Source organism: Haliotis rubra, unplaced genomic scaffold (genome assembly GCF_003918875.1).
Source record: "Haliotis rubra isolate DU_JTF1 unplaced genomic scaffold, ASM391887v1 Scf669, whole genome shotgun sequence".
Classification (NCBI taxonomy): domain Eukaryota; kingdom Metazoa; phylum Mollusca; class Gastropoda; order Lepetellida; family Haliotidae; genus Haliotis; species Haliotis rubra.
Window position 1 is genome coordinate 34,345 of NW_025767378.1, and position 22,847 is coordinate 57,191.

At 45.3% G+C, this 22,847-nt stretch overlaps 1 protein-coding gene and 1 long non-coding RNA gene across 3 annotated transcripts in view; both read right to left on the reverse strand.

Annotated features, from left to right (window-relative positions):
* LOC124257620 (galactoside alpha-(1,2)-fucosyltransferase 2-like) overlaps nucleotides 1-8,308 on the reverse strand; it is a 32,965-nt gene extending 24,657 nt beyond the window's left edge. For both annotated transcript variants that reach the window (XR_006893316.1, XM_046691724.1), the window contains exon 1: nucleotides 8,127-8,308. The gene's annotated coding sequence lies outside the window, so the exon portion shown is untranslated. The remainder of the gene's footprint in view (nucleotides 1-8,126) is intronic.
* LOC124257621 overlaps nucleotides 1-22,847 on the reverse strand; it is a 70,020-nt gene that overhangs the window by 26,328 nt on the left and 20,845 nt on the right. The gene's annotated exons all lie outside the window — the stretch shown is intronic.

Consider the following 22,847-nt stretch of genomic DNA (forward strand, 5'->3'; position numbering starts at 1 on the left):
GTTTAAGTAATCAGAAGAGGCAGTCCAGTTACTTTAAGTCATCAGAAGAGGCACTGCAGTTACTTTATATATTGACAAGAGGCACTGCTTTTATTTTATGCAATCAGAAGAGGAACTACAGTGACTTGTGTTATCAGAAGAGGCACTGCAGTTACTTGTGTCATCAGTAGATGCACTCTTGTTACTTTAAGTCATCTGAAGTTGCACTTCTGTTACTTTATGTCATCAGAAGATGCACTCTTGTTACTTTAAGTCATCAGGAGAGGCACTGTGGTTACTTTATATCACCAGAAGAGGCACTACGGTTACTTTATGTCATCAGTAGAGGCACTGCTGTTACTTTATGTCACCAAAAAAAGCTCTGCAGTTACTTTAAGTCATCAGAAGAGGCACTGCAGTTACTTTATATCATCAGAAGAGGCACTGCTTTTACTTTATGTCATCGTTAGAGGGACTGCGGTGACTTGTGTTATCAGAAGAGGAACTGCAGTTACTTTATGTCATCAGAAGAGGCACTGCAGTTACTTTAAGTCATCAGAAGATGCACTCTTCTTACTTTAAGTCATCAGAAAAGGCACTGTGGCTACTTTATATCATCAGAAGAGGCACTACGGTTACTTTATATATTGACAACAGGCACTGCTTTTGTTTTATGTCATCAGAAGAGGGCCTGCAGTGACTTGTGTTATCAGAAGAGGCACTGCAGTTACTTGTGTCATCAGTAGAGGCACTGCAGTTACTTTAAGTCATCAGAAGATGGACTCCTGTTACTTTAAGTCATCAGAAGATGCACTCTTGTTACTTTAAGTCATCAGAAGAGGCACTGTGGTTACTTTATATCACCAGAAGAGGCACTGCGGTTACTTTATGTCATCAGAAGAGGGACTGCAGTGACTTGTGTTATCAGAAGAGGCACTGCAGTGACTTTGCAGTGACTTGTGTCATCAGTAGATGCACTGCAGCTACTTTATGTCAGCAGAAGAGGCACAACGGTTGCTTTATGTCATCAGAAGAGGCACTACGGTTGCTGCATGTCATCAGAAGAGGAACTGCGCTTACTTTATGTCATCAGAAGAGGCACTGCAGTTACTTTAAGTCATCAGAAGAGGCTCTGTGGTAAGTTTAAGTAATCAGAAGAGGCACTCCAGTTACTTTAAGTCATCAGAAGAGGCACTGCAGTTACTTTACATATTGACAAGAGGCACTGCTTTTATTTTATGTCATCAGAAGAGGGACTGCAGTTACTTGTGTTATCAGAAGAGGCACTGTAGTTACTTGTGTCATCAGTAGAGGCACTGCAGTTACTTTAAGTCATCAGAAGATGCACTCCTGTTACTTTAAGTCATCAGAAGAGGCACTGTGGTTACTTTATATCATCTGAAAAGACACTTCTTTTATTTTATGTCTTCAGAAGAGGCACTGCGGTTACTTTATGTCATCAGAAGAGGGACTGCACTGACTTGTGTCATCAGTAGAGGCACTGCAGTTACTTTATGTCATCAGGAGAGGCACTGCGGTTACTCTGTGTCATCAGTAGAGGCTCTACAGTTACTCTATGTCATCAGTATAGGCACTGCAGTTACTTTATGTCATCAGAAGAGGCACTGCGGTTACTTTATGTCATCAGAAGAGGCACTACGGTTTCTTTGTGTCATCAGTAGAGGCACTACGTTTGCTCTATGTCATTAGAAGAGGCACTACGGTTGCTCTATGTCATCAGAAGAGACTCGATCTCCGGTTACTTTATGTCAGGAGTGGAGGCACTGCTTTTGCTCTATGTAATCAGTAGAGGCATTACGGTTACTTTGTCATCAGAAGAGGCACTGCGGTTACTCTATGTCATCAGTAGAGTCACTACTGTTACTTTGTCATCAGAAGAGGCACTTCGGTTACTTTGTCATCAGAAGAAGCACTACGATTACTTTGTCATCAGAAGAGGCACTGCGGTTACTCTATGTCATCAGTAGAGGCACTACGGTTACTTTGTCATCAGAAGAGTCACTACGGTTACTCTATGTCATCAGTAGGGGGACTAGGGTTACTTTGTCATCAGAAGAGGCACTGCGGTTACTCTATGTCATCAGTAGAGGCACTACGGTTACTTTGTCATCAGAAGAGTCACTCCGGTTACTCTATGTCATCAGTAGAAGCACTACGGTTACTTTGTCATCAGAAGAAGCACTACGGTTACTTTGTCATCAGTAGAGGCACTGCAGTTACTTTATGTCGTGAGAAGAGTTACTTAATGCCATGCATATCTCAATATTCGGAATAAAGATATTTGTAATATGTTTGACAATGTGTCTCGATATTTACAGCATTACCAAACATGTGAATCTGAATGTTAGGGGAGGGTGGACTATAAGTCTCCATACAGACCTCGCTTTGACTGGACTTGTGTGCACAAGACATATCTCTCGACATAAAGTACACAATGTATGCTTATACTGAAATGTTTGGCAGTTTTTCTGCTTACATTAATTCTGTTCACTCAGCAGGAAATGGGTACCCGGTGAGATAAGCCACATGCATATTAACCTTCTAGCGCCTCACAGGCAGCATGGGTTATCCGGGGTAATAATGTTCATAGTGTTGTATGTGCTTAGGGCATGGGGGTGGAGTTCAGCGCTAAATAAGTGGCCTTAATATTATTATCTTTGCTTCAAAATCAACACTGATTAAATTACAGTTTCCTCTACTGAAACGTGGTGACTCTGACGTTGGCCCCAGCACGCATGCAAAAAATCTAAGAATCATTTTCGCGTCATCCCTGGCAATGGAGCGAAATACTGATGTTGTCTGCAAAACATGTTATTTCGACCTTAGAAACAGCAGCTTGATCAGGAACATTAAGACAATATCAGCTCTGAAGACTCTTGGTGATGCCTTTGTCACCTCCCGTGCTGTCTCTTGTATTAGTCTACTGTACAGAGTATCAGTAGAGTCTCTTCTGACTCCAGAGAATTCAAAACAATCCGGCTAGACATTTCACAGGCGAGGACATCCACTGACAAGGTGTTGATCCGTCTCGGTGAATTCGATGCACAATCGACATTTAATGTTAAGATGATATTTAAAAATCATACTTTGGCGATTTTGAGTGACAAGTGCCTGGTCCTGGACAGTTAAAAGAAAGCCTTCCGCTTCATGTTTTCGTTCAACGACTTCATCCAGGCGAAAAATTGCTATTCTATTCCAAACATTGCATGTATAGATAATGCGGTGGGTTCCCAGAAAGTATAAAAGTGACCAACCCAGGGAGGACAAGGTGAATGACTTCACCTGGTGTGTTCCCATTGTTGTACCAACAGTACATTGCCATCAACAAATTCAACACCAACTTGACATTCTGTTCAACAACCTGATTTGCATCAACGGAGGATTATCAGGTAAATAAATATATGCAACAGTACACAATCAAATGCTGTCGTGATAAGCTTCCCCGTTAATTGAAGACTGGAGGTCTTGCTTTGTCCAGTCACTTATTCCAAAGTAATAGGAAATGATTGCCACAGCAAACGCATGTGTGGCTTTAACGTCGTACCCGTGCCACTATTCACGGTTAAGTTTTAGGTACTACATTGAAATTTGTTTCTAGAATGGTAATTGGCACGATTTAACAATAGCCTCTGTGGGAATGTCAATGTGTCCTCCCATTTGTGAGAACTCCCAGTTGTGAGACACATTAATTAATGGTTCAGTGCACAAAGGTGGTGTTTCCACATCCCTACAATGAAAGTGGGATCAGCCCAGCCCAGTTCTCACAGGAGGCATAGTTCATGAATATTGTATTTATTCAGAAGTATATGTAATTATGATAACACATTTTTATTGACTATTATGAAGTTTGAAAGTCATTTTGGTTTAAATATGTTTTTAAGTACATATAAATATATACAGATTACATCAAATACAACTGTTTTCTAAGTAGTCATAATTAGAGACTTACAGTTGTGTGTGTCTAACAATCTATTGTAGGAATATAAATCAACCACGAGAAGGTTGAGTTAATTTCGATATTTCCCTGTGAAAATTTGAAGGTTGTGTAATGATGATATAATCGTGGACGGATTCAACTATTTTCTGGTTTACACAAGGAGTAAATTCTATGTTTCCGTTCAAGAAATTATCCAGGTTATAACGGGTAGTTGATATCCACAAGAGCAAAATGCACTGTCTATTAAATGTCTGTTATACTTATCGGCGTTTGGGTCGCTAGATCCGAGCCTGAGGCAGCAATGAACGATTTGACATAAACAAGAGCCATAATTAAGATCAATATAAATCTTGTTTTCGGTTTTAGGTTTTAAAATTCTTTGAGACTGCATGACTCTTTGGAATTTGGTAGGGCATTCCATAAATTTATTGTGTCGGGTAGAAAGGGTTTGCCATAAGGGGCATTTCGACTGTAAATTTCAGAGTTATTTCAGAGTTATTTCTTAAACTATAGCTTGTAGTTTCGGAGACGGAGTAAATCTGAGTAGGTAAATTTATTTCTCTTTGATCACGAAGTTACCTAAAGAAAGTGTTTAATTATTAAAGACATTTACCTGAGTATGTTAATCAATTTATCTTATAAAGTTTGATTAAGTTACCTCCACAAGATTCAGTTACATAGCAAATCAGTGATTAGCTAGGGTGAATCCATTCTATCAGACAGGGGAGTATGGTGCGTTTTCGTTGTTAATTACCTACTCCACTGTCTCATAACTGGGAGTCTCACAACTGGGAGTTCTCACAAATGGGAGTAGACCAATGCCATCTGCCCCAGGGGATTTGCCGTTCTTTTCCTATATCTTGTTGAAGTTATAAATAAGTCGTGTGTAATCTCATCACCTAGTATATCATCAAGTTTCTATCTAATCTGTCTCCCAACAAACCGGTGTACCTGGTAACTAATCTGTCTACCAATATACCTGTGTACCTGGTAACTAATGTGTCTACCAATATACCTGTGTACCTGGTAACTAAGCTGTCTACCAATATACCTGTATACCTGGTAACTAATGTGTCTACCAATATACCGGTGTACCTGGTAACTAATCTATCTACCAATATACCTGTGTACCTGGTAACTAATCTGTCTACCAATATACCTGTGTACCTGGTAACTAATCTGTCTACCAATATACCGGTGTACCTGGTAAATAATCTGTCTACCAATATACCTGTGTACCTGGTAACTAATCTGTCTACCAACATACTGGTGTACCTGGTAACTAATCTGTCTACCAACATACCGGTGTACCTGGTAACTAATCTGTCTACCAACATACCGGTGTACCTGGTAACTAATCTGTGTCTGGTAACAAATACCTACCAATATACCTGTGTACCTGGTAACTAATCTGTCTACCAACATACCTGTGTACCTGGTAACTAATCTGTCTACCAATATACCGGTGTACCTGGTAACTAATCTGTCTACCAACATACCTGTGTACCTGGTAACTAATCTGTCTACCAATATACCTGTGTACCTGGTAACTAATTTGTCTACCAACATACCGGTGTACCTGGTAACTAATATGTCTACCAATATACCTGTGTACCTTGTAACTAATCTGTCTACCAATATACCGGTGTACCTGGTAACTAATCTGTCTACCAATATACTGGTGCACCTGGTAACTAATCTGTCTACCAATATGCCTTTGTATCTGGTAACAAATCTGTCTACCAATATACCTGTGTACCTGGTAACTAATCTGTCTGCCATCATACCTGTGTACCTGTTAACTAATCTGAGTAACTCATGCAAGATCTTGTGATTATATATACTGAAAGCCATTAGAAACGCATCACCCATTCTGATGACATAAGTTTCACTGACATGAATGGTTCGAACCCAAACTGTTGTGTGAATCAACTAACCATGTCACCTGAAAAGCATGCAAAGTGAGAGCAGCATGCATGCAGGTGCGGTCACGTGACACATGATGATCACATAACCACGAATTGTCATGTAGAGCATGGACAGATGACCCAACTGATCCGAAATTCAAACAGGGTTAAAGTTTGACAATTTTCCTGTAAGAATCACATGGTTTTTGGTCTTTAATTCCATTGCTGAATTTGTAACGATGCCTCGATTATCGGCTGTTAAGAGAGAGCGAGCAGTGGGTTTGCTTAATGCTGGATTATCCACCCGTGCAGTGCCCGCACAGTTCAACTGTCACATGTCGGCAATTGTTAAAATCTCCCAGCGTCTTCAACAAACAGGTAGCACACGTGACCGTCAACGTCCGGGACAACCACGCGTCACAACCCCATATCAAGACCACTACATCCAAGTCACCCATTTGAGGAACCGGTTCCAGCCAGCAGCGAGGACTGCTTCATCAATCCGTGGGAGAATGGGAAGAATCAGTCCTCAAACTGTGAGACGTCGTTTACGTGAGAGAGGGCTACGTGCACGTCGACCTCATGTTGGTCGAGTTCTGACACGTAGACATCGTCAGGCACGTCTCGCTTGGTGTAGACATCATCGCAGATGGACACACAGAGAGTGGACAGGAGTCCTGTTTACCGACGAATCCAGATTCCACCTCAGTCACGCTGATGGAAGTTTGCATGTGTGGCGTAGACGCGGTGAGCGTTACGCCAATTGCTGTGTTTTGGAGGCTCATCGCTGGGGCGGAGGAAGTTTGATGATTTGGGGCGGGATCTGTGTGTTTGACAGGACCCCCTTGCATGTCTTTCGAGGCCTTGTTACCGCCCAAACGTACACGCAGGACGTTTTAAGGCCTATCGTTGTCCCTCACATGATGACCCATCGACTTCTGCACACTCTGCAACAAGATAACGCCAGACCCCATATCGCAAGGCATACCATGGACTTCTTGCTATAGAACAACATCAATGCCATGCAATGGTCATCGTTGTCTCCTGATTCTGCACCCATCGAGCATGTCTGGGATGAGATGGGGAGGAGACTTGCCAATATGGCGCCACCACTCAACTTGCAGCAGCTGGAAGCGTCTCTCCGCAGGATATGGCAACAGATCCCTCAGGATTTCTTCAGGAGGGTAATCTTTTCTCTCAGGAGGAGGTGTGTGGCTGTTATTAATGCTGATGGTGGACACACGTGATACTGACGTTGTCTTCCTTCTTGTTGTTTACCTGTGTGAACTTTTGATTTGACCCGTCTCTGTTTAACCCACGTTGCCTTGGTCAATAAATGCAGTGCAACTTCATAACGCATTTCATTCTCTTCTTAAATGGTCACTTATCACATCGTTCTCTAAAAAATTCTTGGATGCCAAAACGCACCTAAGAAATATGCTAATCTATCAGTGATGCGTTTCTAATGGCTTTCAGTATATATCCTTCATTGTGAAAAGTGTGTGATTGACATACAGAGAAACACAACTATCTTTTTGACACACTTGTACCCGGACAAGTTGACCTGAACCACTTCCTGCAGTAGATTGTTTCTCCTCTATACTGCACAGACAGGTGACCTACTTAATAATAATAATACAACATAACTTCACGAAGGGCAATGAATGTAAAACTTTACAGTAATTTCACGAAAGGCAATGAATGTAAACCTCACGAAAGGCTGTGAATGTAAAACTTTAAAGTAATTTCACGAAAGGCAATGAATGTAAAACTTTACAGTAACTTCACGAAGGGCAATGAATGTAAAACTTTAAAGAAACCTCACGAAAGGCTATGAATGTAAAACTTTCAAGTAACTTCACGAAAGGCAATGAATGTAAAACTTTAAAGTAACCTGACTAAACGCAATGGGTGTAAAGCATTAAAAGTAACTTCACGAAGGGCAATGAATGTAAAACTTTAAAGTAACTTCACGAAAGGCAATGGATGTAAAACGTTAAAGTAACCTGACGAAAGGCAATGGATGTAAAGCATTAAAAGTTACTTCACGAAGGGCAATGAATGTAAAACTGTAAAGTAACTTCACGAAAGGCAATGGATGTAAAACGTTAAAGTAACTTCACGAAAGGCAACAAATGTAAAACTTTAAAGTAACGATCTCCCACTATTTGTACCCAGTCGTAGAATGAGGTCGAAAACACTTCTACCTGATTTGAATAAAGTCAATCTTAAGTCGTATCACATACTACTATAGTTATGATCAATATGTGTTGTCAACTCACGTCGATAGTACTTGGACACCCAACACACTTTCATGGTACTTCTAACAGTGGAGCCTGGTTGTAGAGCCTGTCTGTAACACTGGAACCTGTCTGTAGAGAGCAGCGTTTCTGTATTTGTGGAGATTTCTGTACTTGTGGAGCATGTTCACACCACTATGGACTACATGTAACAGTGGTGTCGATTTCAAGACAAAGACTCTGCTTGCATTGGTCCCCTGTCAATGACGACACATTCTCCTTCGCCAGGTGCTCACTACTCAATACGCCTGAGTATGGTGGCTGAGAAGGGCCATCGCTTGCTCGCATTAAATACAGTCGCGAACTACAGAGCGATATCATTGCGCGAGAAAGACCTAGAACATGAGAAAGCGAGAAAGGAAGAAAGCGAGAAAGCGATAAAAGGCACAATTCAGTCCTGTCTGCGCCTGATCGACTACAAACAGAAGCACATTAGCCAATCGCAGTTCCTGAATCGTACTACATGCTCATCAGTAATGTTCAGGAATGGCGTTGTATGACTTCACTTTTAGAGAATATATAGCACAGGTGAAGGCTATCCTTTACTATCTTATTCTATAAAATGACTGGATGTGGATTGTCTCAATTAACAACCAATACTGTTATGACACACACGACCATCCAACAACTTATATTATGACACACACGGCCATCCAACCACTAATATTATGACACACACGACCATCCAACCACTAATATTATGACACACACGACCATCCAACCACTAATATTATGACACACACGGCCATCCAACAACTAATATTATGACACACACTAATATTATGACACACATGGCCATCCAACCACTAATATTATGACACACATGGCCATCCAACCACTAATATTATGACACACACGGCCATCCAACCACTAATATTATGACACACGGCCATCCAACCACTAATATTATGACACACACGGCCATCCAACCACTAATATTATGACACACACGACCATCCAACCACTAATATTATGACACACACGACCATCCAACCACTAATATTATGACACACACGGCCATCCAACCACTAATATTATGACACACACGGCCATCCAACCACTAATATTATGACACACACGGCCATCCAACCACTAATATTATGACACACACGGCCATCCAACCACTAATATTATGACACACATGGCCATCCAGCCACACACACGGCCATCCAACCACTAATATTATGACACACACGGCTATCCAACCACTAATATTATCACGGACACACGGCCATCCAACCACTAATATTATGACACACACGGCCATCCAACCACTAATATTATGACACACACGGCCATCCAACCACTAATATTATGACACACACGGCCATCCAACCACTAATATTATGACACACGGCCATCCAAGCACACTAATATTATGACAATAATACTACGGCCATCCAACCACTAATATTACGCGGGACACACGGCCATCCAACCACTAATATTATGACACACACGGCCATCCAACCACTAATATTATGACACACACGGTCATCCAACCACTAATATTATGACACACACGGCCATCCAACCACTAATAGTATGACACACACGGCCATCCAACCACTAATATTATGACACACACGGCCATCCAACCACTAATATTATGACACACACGGTCATCCAACCACTAATATTATGACACACACGGCCACACAACCACTAATATTATGACACACACGGCCATCCAACCAATACTATTATGACACACACGGCCATCCAACCACTAATATTATGACATTGTTTCGGAGGTGACAGATGAAGGGACCTGTGTCAAATAAGGCGTTTCGATAAGCATCTTTTCATGTTGATTTTGACCCGTGAAGGTCCGGGTTAGAATATTGATCTTCAGTAACCCATGCTTGTCGTAAGAGGCGACTAACGGGATCGGGTGGTCAGGCTCGCTGACTTGGTTGACACATGTCATCGGTTCCTAATTGTGCAGATCGATGCTCATGGTGTTGATCACTGGATTGTCTGGCCCAGACTTGATTATTTACAGACCGCCGCCATATAGGTGGAATATTGCTGAGTGCAGCGTAAAACTAAACTCACTCACTCACTCACTCATGTTGATTTCCATCATGAGTGGCTAGCTTTAAAACAATCTAACAGTGTACAATCAAACACTTCCAAGGCAGCATTCTGTTATCCAATGCCCGCGATACCATACCACATTCAATGACATTATCCGATGTCATAACGTTGCTTAGTTAAATGCAGAACGAATCCTATCCCGTACCATCGCCACATCTCGTACATCCCACATTATCCCGCATCTATCAACTAAATAAATATAAATATTATATTTCTAGTCATTTAAAACTATCATTCGTGTCAAATGATACAGTAACATATAATGAACAGCAAAAGAAACGTCAAACTATTTAACAATAGTCAAACTCAATATTGTGAAATGAAACAAAATATTGAGAAAGTGCTAACAGCTGAATCACAGATGTTTCTAAAGTGACCTACACTTCAATGTGAAAAATGATAGTGTATGTCATCAACGAATATTGGAAGGTTATAAAATGATATGGGAAATAATCTTTTATCAAATGTAATGTATGCTTTCGCTGCAGTCCTACGTTGGAGCTAATCCCAAACATGTTTCTTTGGACTCATTGCTGTTAAGAATGTGGATGTTGAGCCAAGTGATCCATCGACAACCCATTTGTATCTCACTGTGCGTTGTCCTGGTGCAACAGCTGAAGTTGAAGCTGAACAACAAACATGGGGATAACAGGAGAAAGATGGTAGCGGGACTCATTCAAAGTGATGACTGACGTCACTGACACGTCGTCTGACAGCGTCTGCTGATCCTGCAATACAATGACAGTCCGAGATCAATTTCAAGAAAGGTCGCTGTAAAGCTTTATTTCATAAATAAAGCTTTTGTCAGGCCCTTAGATCTCGCCACCATTGTATATACTACTTTTGAATCCCCAGTTAACTTCCTATGACCGCGAACCAACACTTTCCTGTACATGTGATGGCTCTATGTCTTGTTGACAGGAAACAGTTTAATGTGAATCACTCGACAAGGTAAGTGTTAAATATTTTGCTTGGGTGGCAACATTGTGCCGTATGGTATGACCAATAATTCCTCTCTGACGAAACCTCTCCCTGGCCCATCTTTCAAGTAGTACAAGTTTGGCTCCTCGGCTTTGATGTCCACTTTATCTATGTCTACCATGTCATCCTGGCGGGATTTTCAAGATGGCAGCACTTCAGGTCACGTGATCCAAGATGGCGGCGTCCATGTGTGCCCTTTTGATCCAAGATGGCGTCACTTCCTGTCTGGGGAGGTAGTTCCGGTGCTACCGGTTCCGGTATGTGCGTGCGCATCGCGATGACGTCACGTCCGGTTCCGATATGCACGCGCATCCCGATGACGTCACCTCCGGGGCAAGATGGCGGACGCGTTTCAAGATGGTGGCCCATCCGTTGGGGTCGCGTGAGATCTCGCGGGATCTCGTTGACTCGCGGGATCTCGCGAGCGTAGACACCATGCAAGATGGCGGACGGACGGAAGGACGATGGCGTGCGTGCGATGACGATGATGTAGTCCTAAAGTGTGTTTATTGTGGTACCAGCCTCAACGATACCTATATTCGCCGGTTGACGCATGGGAGTAAGTGTGTAGTGAAACGAAGCTGGGCATTGACCCATGCCAATGTAAGACCCAGCTGTGGTCCCTGTGAGTGAGGTACGCAGTACATCCACACTCTACAACGGTCCTTTTCAGGACCACTCATCTCTCTCAAAAGAATGCTACATCCAATGCAAACAACACTAATAACAAGGATAGGTTGACATTGACAAGGTTGACAAGAACACTTTGACAAAAGATGCAGGATTAGGGGCGTCCCTGATCTTTTGTTTACAAACGGTATGAACTGTAACATCATAACTGTAACATATCACAATATATTCACCTAATGATCTTAGCAACGTTGTGATTTTATTGTCTCTACTATTAAATGGTTCAAATGTCTGTAAAGTTTGCAACACAATGCCCAGTAACGGTACTCACACATGTTGTTTTCATTCAATGGACTTTCCTGTCTACAATACTCTTGATCCATTTGTTTTGGGGAATTGCTTGCAGTCCTTCGTAACCCGTGTTACGATCGTGACTATCACTAAGGCGATCCCGAGATTTAACTGTGAAGAGTGGTCATAAGACCATTCTTTTGAAAGTGACGGTCCCATGGCAAATGGCTACCGCTGTTGTGTTTACGTTAGACATTTAACTGTGACGTCATCGATGACTTCACAGCTCATGTGGAATTCCTAGAACTGGGTATTTTCCGAGAACTGCTCATTCAAATAATCTTTAACGTAGGAGCCCTGCGCTGACATTCTGGGCGACAGCATTAAAGTCATCCATTTTTTTCCAGTTTCATCTGTATACCATCCTGGGCACTGTTGGTTTGAGCCAGATGCAGCGCAAACACTGGCTCAAATTGATGTAAGCACTGACAGAGTAAGCAATGTTAAATTGGAGGAGACTGTGACCTAAGGTGGTGCAGGTCTTCCTGTCTACGCCGATGGTACAACAGCTTATAATACCACTTTTCAGTGTATCTATTGCTCTACAGTGTTGAAGGATACTCATTGTGAGGGACAGTGCAGATAACTGGGGTCATCTGTTTCGCACAGGCGGCAATGGAAGGTGGGAGACGTCTACATGCTCCCAGTTTCAGTGAGCAAGTAATGGGGAGAGCTGGAAAACCTCGAGTTTTTATAGCTGGGGTTGATGGCGTCACTTTGACGCGAATCGTATCACATTGACGCGTCACGTCTCATGGGTCGACAGACTAGTTTAAGGTCATAGGGTGTGACGTCATGGGCATACCCATGGGCATGCCCATGGATAAACCCATGGGCATACCCATGGAAAAAACAAAGCCTGTGACGTCATTCAATACCAAGTGAGCTCTTGGTGCGCACTGCCACGCTTAGGACGACCTATTGTGACGTCATAGGGTGACGTTGGCTATATAAACCAGGCTCAGCGTGGGTCTTGTCAGTTCTCACCATGCAGTCACCACGAATGAACGAAGATGAACTTGAAGAGGAGCCTGTGCCTTATCAGTTGGAGCGGACGACCCAAATTACACACAAGAAGTTCCGGGGCAACACTCATCGCTATCAGCTGAAGTTCAATCCAGTTTGGTTACAGCGTCAACAACCTGAAGACCTCCCTGTCATTTCTCAGAGAGCAGTTTGATGCTGTCTTGTTAGACCTGAGAAACAATGTGAACGGTCAGGATGGTGAACGCGTGGGATTGATCCAGGATCATCCAGCCCTGGATTCACCCATCAGCGCATGGAGGACCTCCAGGGGGAACACATCCTGGCCCAAGTGGAAAAAGTACAGCAAAGTAACCGCAACTTGAATATCGATGAGACCATGGAAATACGCTTACTGCATTTAGACGATCCTGAATGTATAGGGCAGGGACACGGATGGCCAAGGCACATCTTCTGCTTAAACACTCTCCTGGAAAAGAAACAATGCATCGTACAAATCAAGATTGAGGATCAACTCTGCTTTTCCCGTGGCCTGGTCGTGGTCAGTCACCACGCACACAAAGCCGATCCTGTGATCATCGCTGCACCCGAGAATTCCGATGCCACTGGTGCCAATGTCCTGGATACGCGGCGACGTGGACAGTGAAGGACTCTCCTGTCTCCAATGTGGCGGGTGGTTCCGAAACCCTTACTGCTTTCAACAGCATCTGACGGCCTCCGCCAAGCATCCCAGCACCTGTTCCACCATCCACACGTGTCATCGATGCATGGCCAAGGTCAACGTGAGAAAAATCCAGGGCATGGCCAACCACCAGTGTGGCACGAATCGTCACTGCAAGAACTGCAAAGAACCCTTGGAACCCAACCACCAGTGCTACATGACTGTCATCAAACCACCCACTCAAGATGAAGACGGTGAAAACAAGGAGGAAGACAAAGAACGACAACAGCGTCAGTTCATCTTCTACGATTTTGAATGTACCCAAGATCAAGAGACTCATGTTCACAACTTGTACGTGGTGCATCTGGGATGTGGTTAATGTATTTCCGAGGCTTTGGATCAACTGTGCGAAAAGTGTCCCTGGCGGAAGGAAGGAGAAGGACCTAGTCGCATCAAAGTGTTTCGGGGATCTACGACCTTGAAGGACGTGGGCCACTGGCTGATGCGTCTGGCGGAAAAGAAACAGAAGAAGAAGAAGAAACGTAAGGCACCACACCAGCAGCCATCAGGGCGCGCCTCCAAACAATCCAAACCACCATCACCAGAATTCGATGATGATGTAGGAATAGAACAAGACAACGAGGAACAAGATGACGACAATGAAGACATTTCCCCTTCCATTGATGATGACGATGTGTTGGTCATTGCACACAACTACCGTGGCTATGATGGGCACTTGCTCCTACAGTACTTCCATCAACATCTAGTGAAACCACCCCAGATTATGCTTCGAGGGAATCTCATTCTTTCGTCTTCAAAGATTCACTCAATTTCCTCATGATGGCTCTGAAGCCCAAAACGTTTGCCTCAAGAAAGGTTACTTCCATCACTTCTTCAACACCGAAGGTCACCAAGGCTATGTGGGTCCTTATCCTGCCGTTTCTACCTACGATCCTGACGGTATGTTTTCTGGCGAACGCAAAGCTTTCTTGGCCTGGTACGATGAACTGTAGCTGTCTTTGATCTGGATGAGGAATTGTTGACTTACTGCCAGAGTGATGTGGACATTTTGCGTCGAGGCTGTGCTGTATTCCGCAATATGTTCATCCAACAAAACGACGTGGACCCTTTCTATGAAGCAGTGACTCTACCCATGGCTTGCATGCACACCTTCCGAAAACTGTTTTTGGAACCCCGCACCATCGCCGTCATACCTCCGCAAGGTTACCGTCCCCAGTGCCGCTACTCTCTGCAGTGTCTCCACTGGCTCAACTGGGTCACGCAGCAACAGCCCGACCTCCACATCCAGCATGCCCGGAATTGCGGAGAAGTAGGCTTTGACTGTGCTGACGGCAGTTGCTACATGGTGGACGGCTACAATGCTGAGACACACACCATGTACGAATACTTGGGCTGTTTCTGGCACGGATGTACTTGCTGTAACAAGACAGAGCGAGGTGTACCCCACAGGACCTTGGGTACAACACCTTGGGAACGATACCATCATACAAGGTACCGACTGGGGGTGTTACGTCAACATCCTGACATCGCCCAAGTGGTGACCCTGTGGGAATGTGATTTTTGGAAAGAACAGAAAGACAACGCTGATCTGAGAGCGTTCCTGACCACACTGCAAGGCCCTCATGCCTACATGCCTGACCCGTTGGATCCCAGAGAAGCCTTCTATGGAGGATGCACCAACACCACCAAGTTGTACTACGAAGCCAAAGAAGATGAAGAAATCAAATATGTGGACGTTTGTTCGCTGTACCCTTACATCTACAAGTATGGCACTTACCCCGTGGGGCATCTTGAGATCAAAGATCATCCTCCCGTGTCAGACTTGTTCGACCTCCACGACCTCATCCAATGCCGCGTTTGCCACCCACTGACTCCTACCATCCTGTTCTTCCTTACCATGGTCAGGGCAAGTTGTTATTTCCTCTGTGCCGTACATGTGCAGAAGCACAGTGGGATGGTTCCTGCCCCCACGAGGATGAAGACCGTGCATGGATTGGCACATACGTCAGCAAGGAGCTTCAGTATGCCGTTCGAGAGTATGCCATTCACATCTTTGAGGCTTGCCACTTTGACACTCTTGCCACCTACGACCCTGACACTCAAGAGGGAGGCCTGTTTGCCAAGTATGTGAACAATTTCTTCAAGATCAAGGAAGAGGCCAGCGGATACTCGAAGGTTGTTCAGACCCAGACACTTACACCAGGGAGATTCAGCGAAAAGAAGGAGTCACCTTGGATCCTGCTCACATCCGCAAAAACCCAGGACTACGTGCCATGGCTAAAGGTTACCTGAACAGCCACTGGGGTAAGTTTGGCCAATGCGTCGGGTTTGACAAAATGGACTACATCAGTTCCCCTGAGAGATTCTTTGCCCTCTTCCAGGATGAACGTTGTGTGGTAAAGGATGTGCACTTCCCCAACGAGGAGCTTGTGTGTGTCATTTACGAACCTCAGGCAGAATTTCACGACCCGCATCCAGCCCACAATGTGGCCATTGTAGCCTGGGTGACAGCACAAGCCCGTCTTAAGCTGTATTCCCACTGGCGTCCTCTATTTTGACACGGACAGCATCATCTACATTCACCGTGCGCAGAACAGCGACCACCCTGACATCTACAACCCTCCACTGGGAGATACCTTGGGGGGAGTTGACCGATGAACTGGGAGGCAACACCATTCAAACCTTTGTCTTGGGAGGACCCAAGAACTACGCCTACAAGCTCTGCCATCCTCAACCTTACGGTAGTGTGGGCACCAGCAAAGTCCGGGGATTTACTCTGAATCACAGGGCGAACCAATATGTCCACTTTGACAACATAAAGAACCTCGTCTGTGAGAGGGATCAAGGCAGCATCACTGTCCTGGACCCGCACAAAATCATTCGCGGAGGACTTCTCCAGGGCAACGCGTTGCTGTCCAAGGACTCCACCAAAGTGTATTGCCCGGTCTACACCAAACGTCGAGTCCAGTACGACTCACAAGGTGTGCCCGTGGAAACTCTCCCTTATGGGTACAAAGAGTGAACAAATACCCATGAACATTTGTTGCTGACATCCTCTGTTGATGTACTGTTGTTAATGTTTAATTGATGCATCATTGTTCATTCATTCAATGTTTGCCTTGTTCATTCATTCAATGGGATTGCCTTGTTCTTTCATGAAAATGTGAATTCAAATAAAATAGGTTGCGTCGTCTCTCTCTTCAGGGCCAGACCTGGTGGAGTTCATGGTCACCCTCATCCATGTTGTACCCTGTTAGACTCAGACCTGGTGGATGCCATGGTCACGTTTACAATGTATATGTACTGTAACAAAAGGGAGGAGAAGGGAGAGCAGAGTGGCACAGTGGAAGCGTACTGGGCTCATAACCCAGAGGCCCGTGGATCGAAACCACACTCTGCTAACGACAATGTATTTCTTTTCTTTCTATGTTGCAAATACAACGCCCTGAGGTTGGTTGACGTCATCCATGGCCGACTCAAGTGACGTCACCCTGTGTATATAAAGAGGAGTTTCTGTCAGAGTTGTTACTCTACAGGTTCTGTTGTCTAAGAAAATGATGCAAGCCGTTCACCATGATAGGCTTAGGACGAATCGTTGTGGCCTTGTGGTAGCTATCAAGCAGGTAGAAGCCGTGGTCGACAAACTGGTGGAGTTTAAAGTCCTAACTTGTTTCGTGGAGGCTGACATTATTGAAAAACCTCGAACCTCCTTTGACCGTGTCAGAGAACTGTTACATATATTACCTAGACGTGGGCCCAAAGCTTACTCCCTCTTCTGCAAAGCTTTGGAGGAATGTGGAGAGACAGAAGCCATGACATTACTGGGTCTTGAGACTCAGTGACGTCATCCATGCACGACCCACGTGACGTCACCCTGTGTGTATATTCACGCTGCTCGTTGTGGTTGCAACGTATCTAGAAGAAAGATACTTTCTAGAACGGTTCAGAGAAGCGGTGCAAGACGCTGTGTAGATGCAACACGATTGTGATGCAATTTGAAGTGACGTCATAGCTCGCGCTGCTCTCCCTATAAAACCACAGGATCCGTCGAGTGGGTCATCAGTCGCAGCAGCTCAGCCGTTGAAGATGACATCTCCAGGCAAACCCTTTTGTTCTTCTTGTGCCAATTCTATTGACATCATGGTTTGGCTGGCAGTAAAGAAGTACAAGGATTCTCTCATCGACAATTGGCACAAGATCTTGGTGACAGAATACCTCGATACATCGGATACAGCCACTGAGTGGTTCCTTGAAATCCTCTAGGAAGAACGGTAGCAGGTGAAGGACTGGGGCATCTTCGATGAGGACTTTTGCATCAGTTACGTTGTCCGTAAGCCTGAATCCAAAGATCCAAAGAACAGATCCCCAGACGACCTCTCTTCTTCCTCCTGGGCAAGGGAGATGCCTTCTATCAACGGATATTACCAACACAACATCATAGTGACAGGATACTTGGATTCCCCTCTGAAGTTGCGGGAAATCTTCCGGGAGGAAGAGCGCTATCAATTGTGGGACTTAGAGCCCATCAATGAGGACTTCTGTATCACTTACGAAGTTTGTAAGCCGCCACCCTATGATTAAGTGGTCACAGCCATGACGGTAAAGCCCTCCTCTCTAGACATCCCTCAACCCCCCCTCGAGCCTGTATATGCGTGCCTATCAAAGAAGAAGAAGAAACAAACAAAGCCGAAGAATGAGGTACCCACCAAGACAGCCCCTCCCAAGACACCCATTAAGAAGACGTCACCTCCCAAGGTTACCCTTGCCACGGCTTCTCCAAAGAAACAGAAGAAGAAGCCAAAAAGGGAGGCACCCCCCAAGGTCTCCACGATGGTCCGGGAAGAGTTACCTCCAGATCTTCAACACCTGTATGATCTACTCCCGATGTATATCACAATGGAAGCAGAGCAGTCGGCTCCAGTGATGGCTCCAGAGATGGCTCCAGAGACGACTCCAGTGATGGCTCTGCAGGCGGATCCGATGATGGCTTCAGTGATGGCTCCAGAGGGGCCAGAGGGCATCATCGACATCCCCATGTTTAACATTTTCATCCAGGACAAATGGACTTTTTGCGTTGTTCTATTTGCAATCCCGAGGATCATCTGAACTGGTGGTGATTCAATAAAATGTGAATTCAATTTTAATGGGTTGGGTCTTCTATATCTTCAGGGATCTTAGCTCCTGGAGGTCATTTCCGGTGGAACCTGCAGGGTGGTAAGACGTGTGTCAGGGACTATGTCAGGGACTATGTCAGGGACTATGCCAGGGACTATATTAGGGACACTGTTAGGGACAGACCTGGTGGAGGCCATGGTCACCCCACTCACATTACGTCATTCCTTTACCATGTTGATTGCGGGCCCTACAGGGTCGGGTAAAACATCGTTTGTCAAAGCCTTCATGGAACATGTGTTTCAACCGGGGATCATTGATCTTCAACCTCAGGGCATCGTGTGGGTGTATAGTGAATGGCAACCCATGCATGAGCACTTGGAAGTTCTTACCTCGAGGTTAGGGATACCCCTGACGTTTGTGCAAACCATGGGGGAAGCCAACACTCAGTTACCTGCAGGGGCTGGGGGTAAGGCAGAGGAGGGTTTGCCTACACCCCATTGGTTGATCATTGATGATTTGCTGGGCGACAATACCAAAGAGGAAGAGGCAGATGTCCTGCGATGATTTACAAAGAAAAGCCATCATCGCAACACGTCCATGTTGTACTTGACACAAAACCTCTTTGCTTCATCGCCTCATCATCGCACCATTAGTTTAAATGCCCACTACATGGTGCTGTTTAAAAACCAGAAGGACGCCTCGCAAATGGATCACTTGGCCAGACAAATCTTTCCAGGACAGACGGCCTTCCTTCGGGAAGCCTATGAGGATGCCACTTTGGCTCCTTATTCCTATTTGTTCCTAGACTTGAAACCTACCACGGCCAAAGAGCACAGTGTACGTACCCATCTCTTTCGTAACCCCACCACCCTTAACATTCCCAAGTAGTGATAAATATAGATGACCATCTACCCTACAGTCAGTTGACCCAGAGCTGCCATGGGAGACAGATGGAAACAGACCCAGCCCCGAAAACGTGTTGTTGCCACAGGGTTGTTTAAACCGATCCATAAAACACGTCTGACCACCTTGGGTCGTGATCCCACCGAACAACATCGATCGGGTGTGCAAAACGGTTGTACGAAAGTCTCCTCCCTCTGCTTCCTCCTCCAAACAAAGACCTTCCTTAAAGCAGTTGTACCCCACAGCACCCACCATGAACATGTTTGTCCCTGTGAGTACGCATCGTGCCTCTCCTGCCGCCTTCTCTCACCCTTCTTCTTTTACGTCCTCTCCCCCTTCATTCCCATCGTCTCCTCTCTCTCCCACCATGATTCAACCCTTTCAACCCTTGACCCAACCTCGTACCACCAGCACCAAACGCACTGGCAACAAACGCACTGATGCTAAACGCCCCAGCCCTGGCACCCCACGCAAAAGAAGCCACAGAAGCATGCCCGCCTGCAGAAAAGTCAAACCCATCATTGGTAAACGACTGACTTCGGCGGAGAGCGTGGCTGTCAAAGGACGTCATCGGCTGTTGCAATGGTTTGTCATTGCCGTGAGAAATCTGCGAGCAGGACGTGTTCCTTTGAAGACTCAGCACAAGACCTGGCTGTTGAGGCACCAAGACCTGCTGACCAAGATTGCGAATCCACGCCTACCTATGGATGAACGTCTGAATTATCTGATGAAACGCAGTGGAAGTGGTACGTTGGCTAGTGTTTTGACCTGTATCTTGCTGAACTGACAGTCCTACCTACAGGAAAAACAGCAGAGGCAACAGCACCCAACACCTCGTTGCTGCCATGCCCAAAAGAAACCCCAGGGACGTCGTCGCAAGTCACCCACCCGGAAATTGAACAAGAAGAAGAAAAGGGCCACTTCACCCTCAGCCCCAGGTGCAGCCTTGACCCAGATGGTGTTAAGAATTCAAAAGAAGCGACATTACCATAAATAGAGGCCTCCAACCCCATCCTGGTCAGTTCAACGGTAGCAGCTGCGAGACACCATCATGTCTGCACGTTTGAAACGTCACAAAGAAGCTCTCTGTCATGTGTGTAGTCCAAGCGACAGGCTATTTTGAAACATGCCCCATCTGAACTGATTCAAGCCATCTGTGAATGCGTGGTGAATTTGTATGGAGGCAACATTCGTATGACAACACAGCAACGTCAACGTTTACAAAAGCATGGGCCACTGATGCATACGTTGATGAAAAAGAAGGTGTCTGTGTCCAAGAAACGTAAACTATTACAGCAGAAAGAAAGGGGATTGGGTCTCTTGTCTGCCTTGGCATCAGTGATGGGTCCCTTGGTGTCTGGCCTGTTGGGTAGATGATCCTCAAGGAAGATCATAAATAGAAGATGCATCCTAGATTGGGGTTAGTTGCATCTGCACCGTCCTACCACCAAGATGAAGCATACACGGAAGATGGTGATGGTCCCAGAAGAGGTATGGCAAAGTCTGCAAGAAGAAAAACGTCAACGGCATTTGCTCAAGTGCAACCTGTTGGAACAGAAATGCGTGCACACGCTTCACGATATGGATACCCTCGTCCGTGATGACACGGTTCCCTTTAGGGACAGAGAGCAGCAGTATAACACCTTGTTGCAACGCACCTTGGCGTTTCAAGACCAAGCAGCTGCCAAACCACGACTTTTAGACGCAGCTGGCACCCCCAGGACTGGAGCCCCCAGGACTGGAGCCCCCAGAACTGGAACTCCCCTAGCTCACCGTAAGTACGGTTGACTTACGTGCGTGTATCTGCATAAGCCTGCGTAGAGGTCGCATTCATAAGAATGAGTCCGCGAAGCTGGTTGTAGAGCAGTGGCTCATGTTTTTTTGTTCTTTGTTTCAGAACCCGATGTCGAAGCCATTCTGAATGAAGTCGTGCAAACGGTTCCCAAAACGCTACAAGCCAAGGCCAAGCAGCTGATGGCACGTATTCAAGCTCACCCCGACTTGGGTTGGAATGGGAATGCTCCACGGTGGTGGAAGGGGAACCCATGGCTGGGACTCACATGGTGGATCTCATCAATGATCTTGTTCGACAACGTACCAAATCAGAATATTCTGACAGCAAGCTCCAGGATCACCAGCGCACAAAAGAAAACGAAAACAGGCCGTTGGATTCACCAAGAAACGTAAAGCATTGTTTTGAGAGAAGGCATCATTTGGTTTCAACTCGTCAGACAGTGCAGACGTATCAGCATGAGTGCATTCGATGTCCCCGATACGGAATGGGTGTCTCAAAAGACCAGGCACAAGAAGTTGTATGTGGATATATCCCCATGGAGACCCTCTGGGGATACTCCTTCTCCTCTGTCATCCTCGTGGACACAACTTGGATACAGCTTGAAGAATCCTACTCACCCCGAGTATGCCAAGTTTTATCAATGTGCGAGGTCGTTTCGAACATGGCCTAAACAGATGGCACAGTCGCCTTATGACTTGGCCATGGCTGGCTATTTCTATCATGGACGAGGTGATAGTGTGATCTGTTATTGCTGTGGGCTGAAAATTCATCAATGGGAAGCCACAGACCAATCCTGGCGAGAACACCTGAAGCATGCCAAAGTCCCTTGTGAATACTTGTGCCTGTTTTGTCCTGAGGAAGAAATGAATGACAACTACAGACGACTGGTGGCTGAAGAAGAATGCAAGAGAAGAGCAATGTGCTTTGAACACGATACACCACCACCAACCACCTATAGTTGTTGGGGTCGAGATGTCCCTGATCAAGCAGCATAATAAAGGACCACCCAGATGGAAAAGGGGTTCAGTTCAACACTAGACGCCGTGCGGTCAAGACCAGTTGTGAGACCTGTTGTGAGACCTGTTGTGAGACCTGTTGTGCAGACCTGTTGTCCAGATCAGCAGTCAAGATGATGCGCCGGGATGCCTGCGAATGTTCCAAG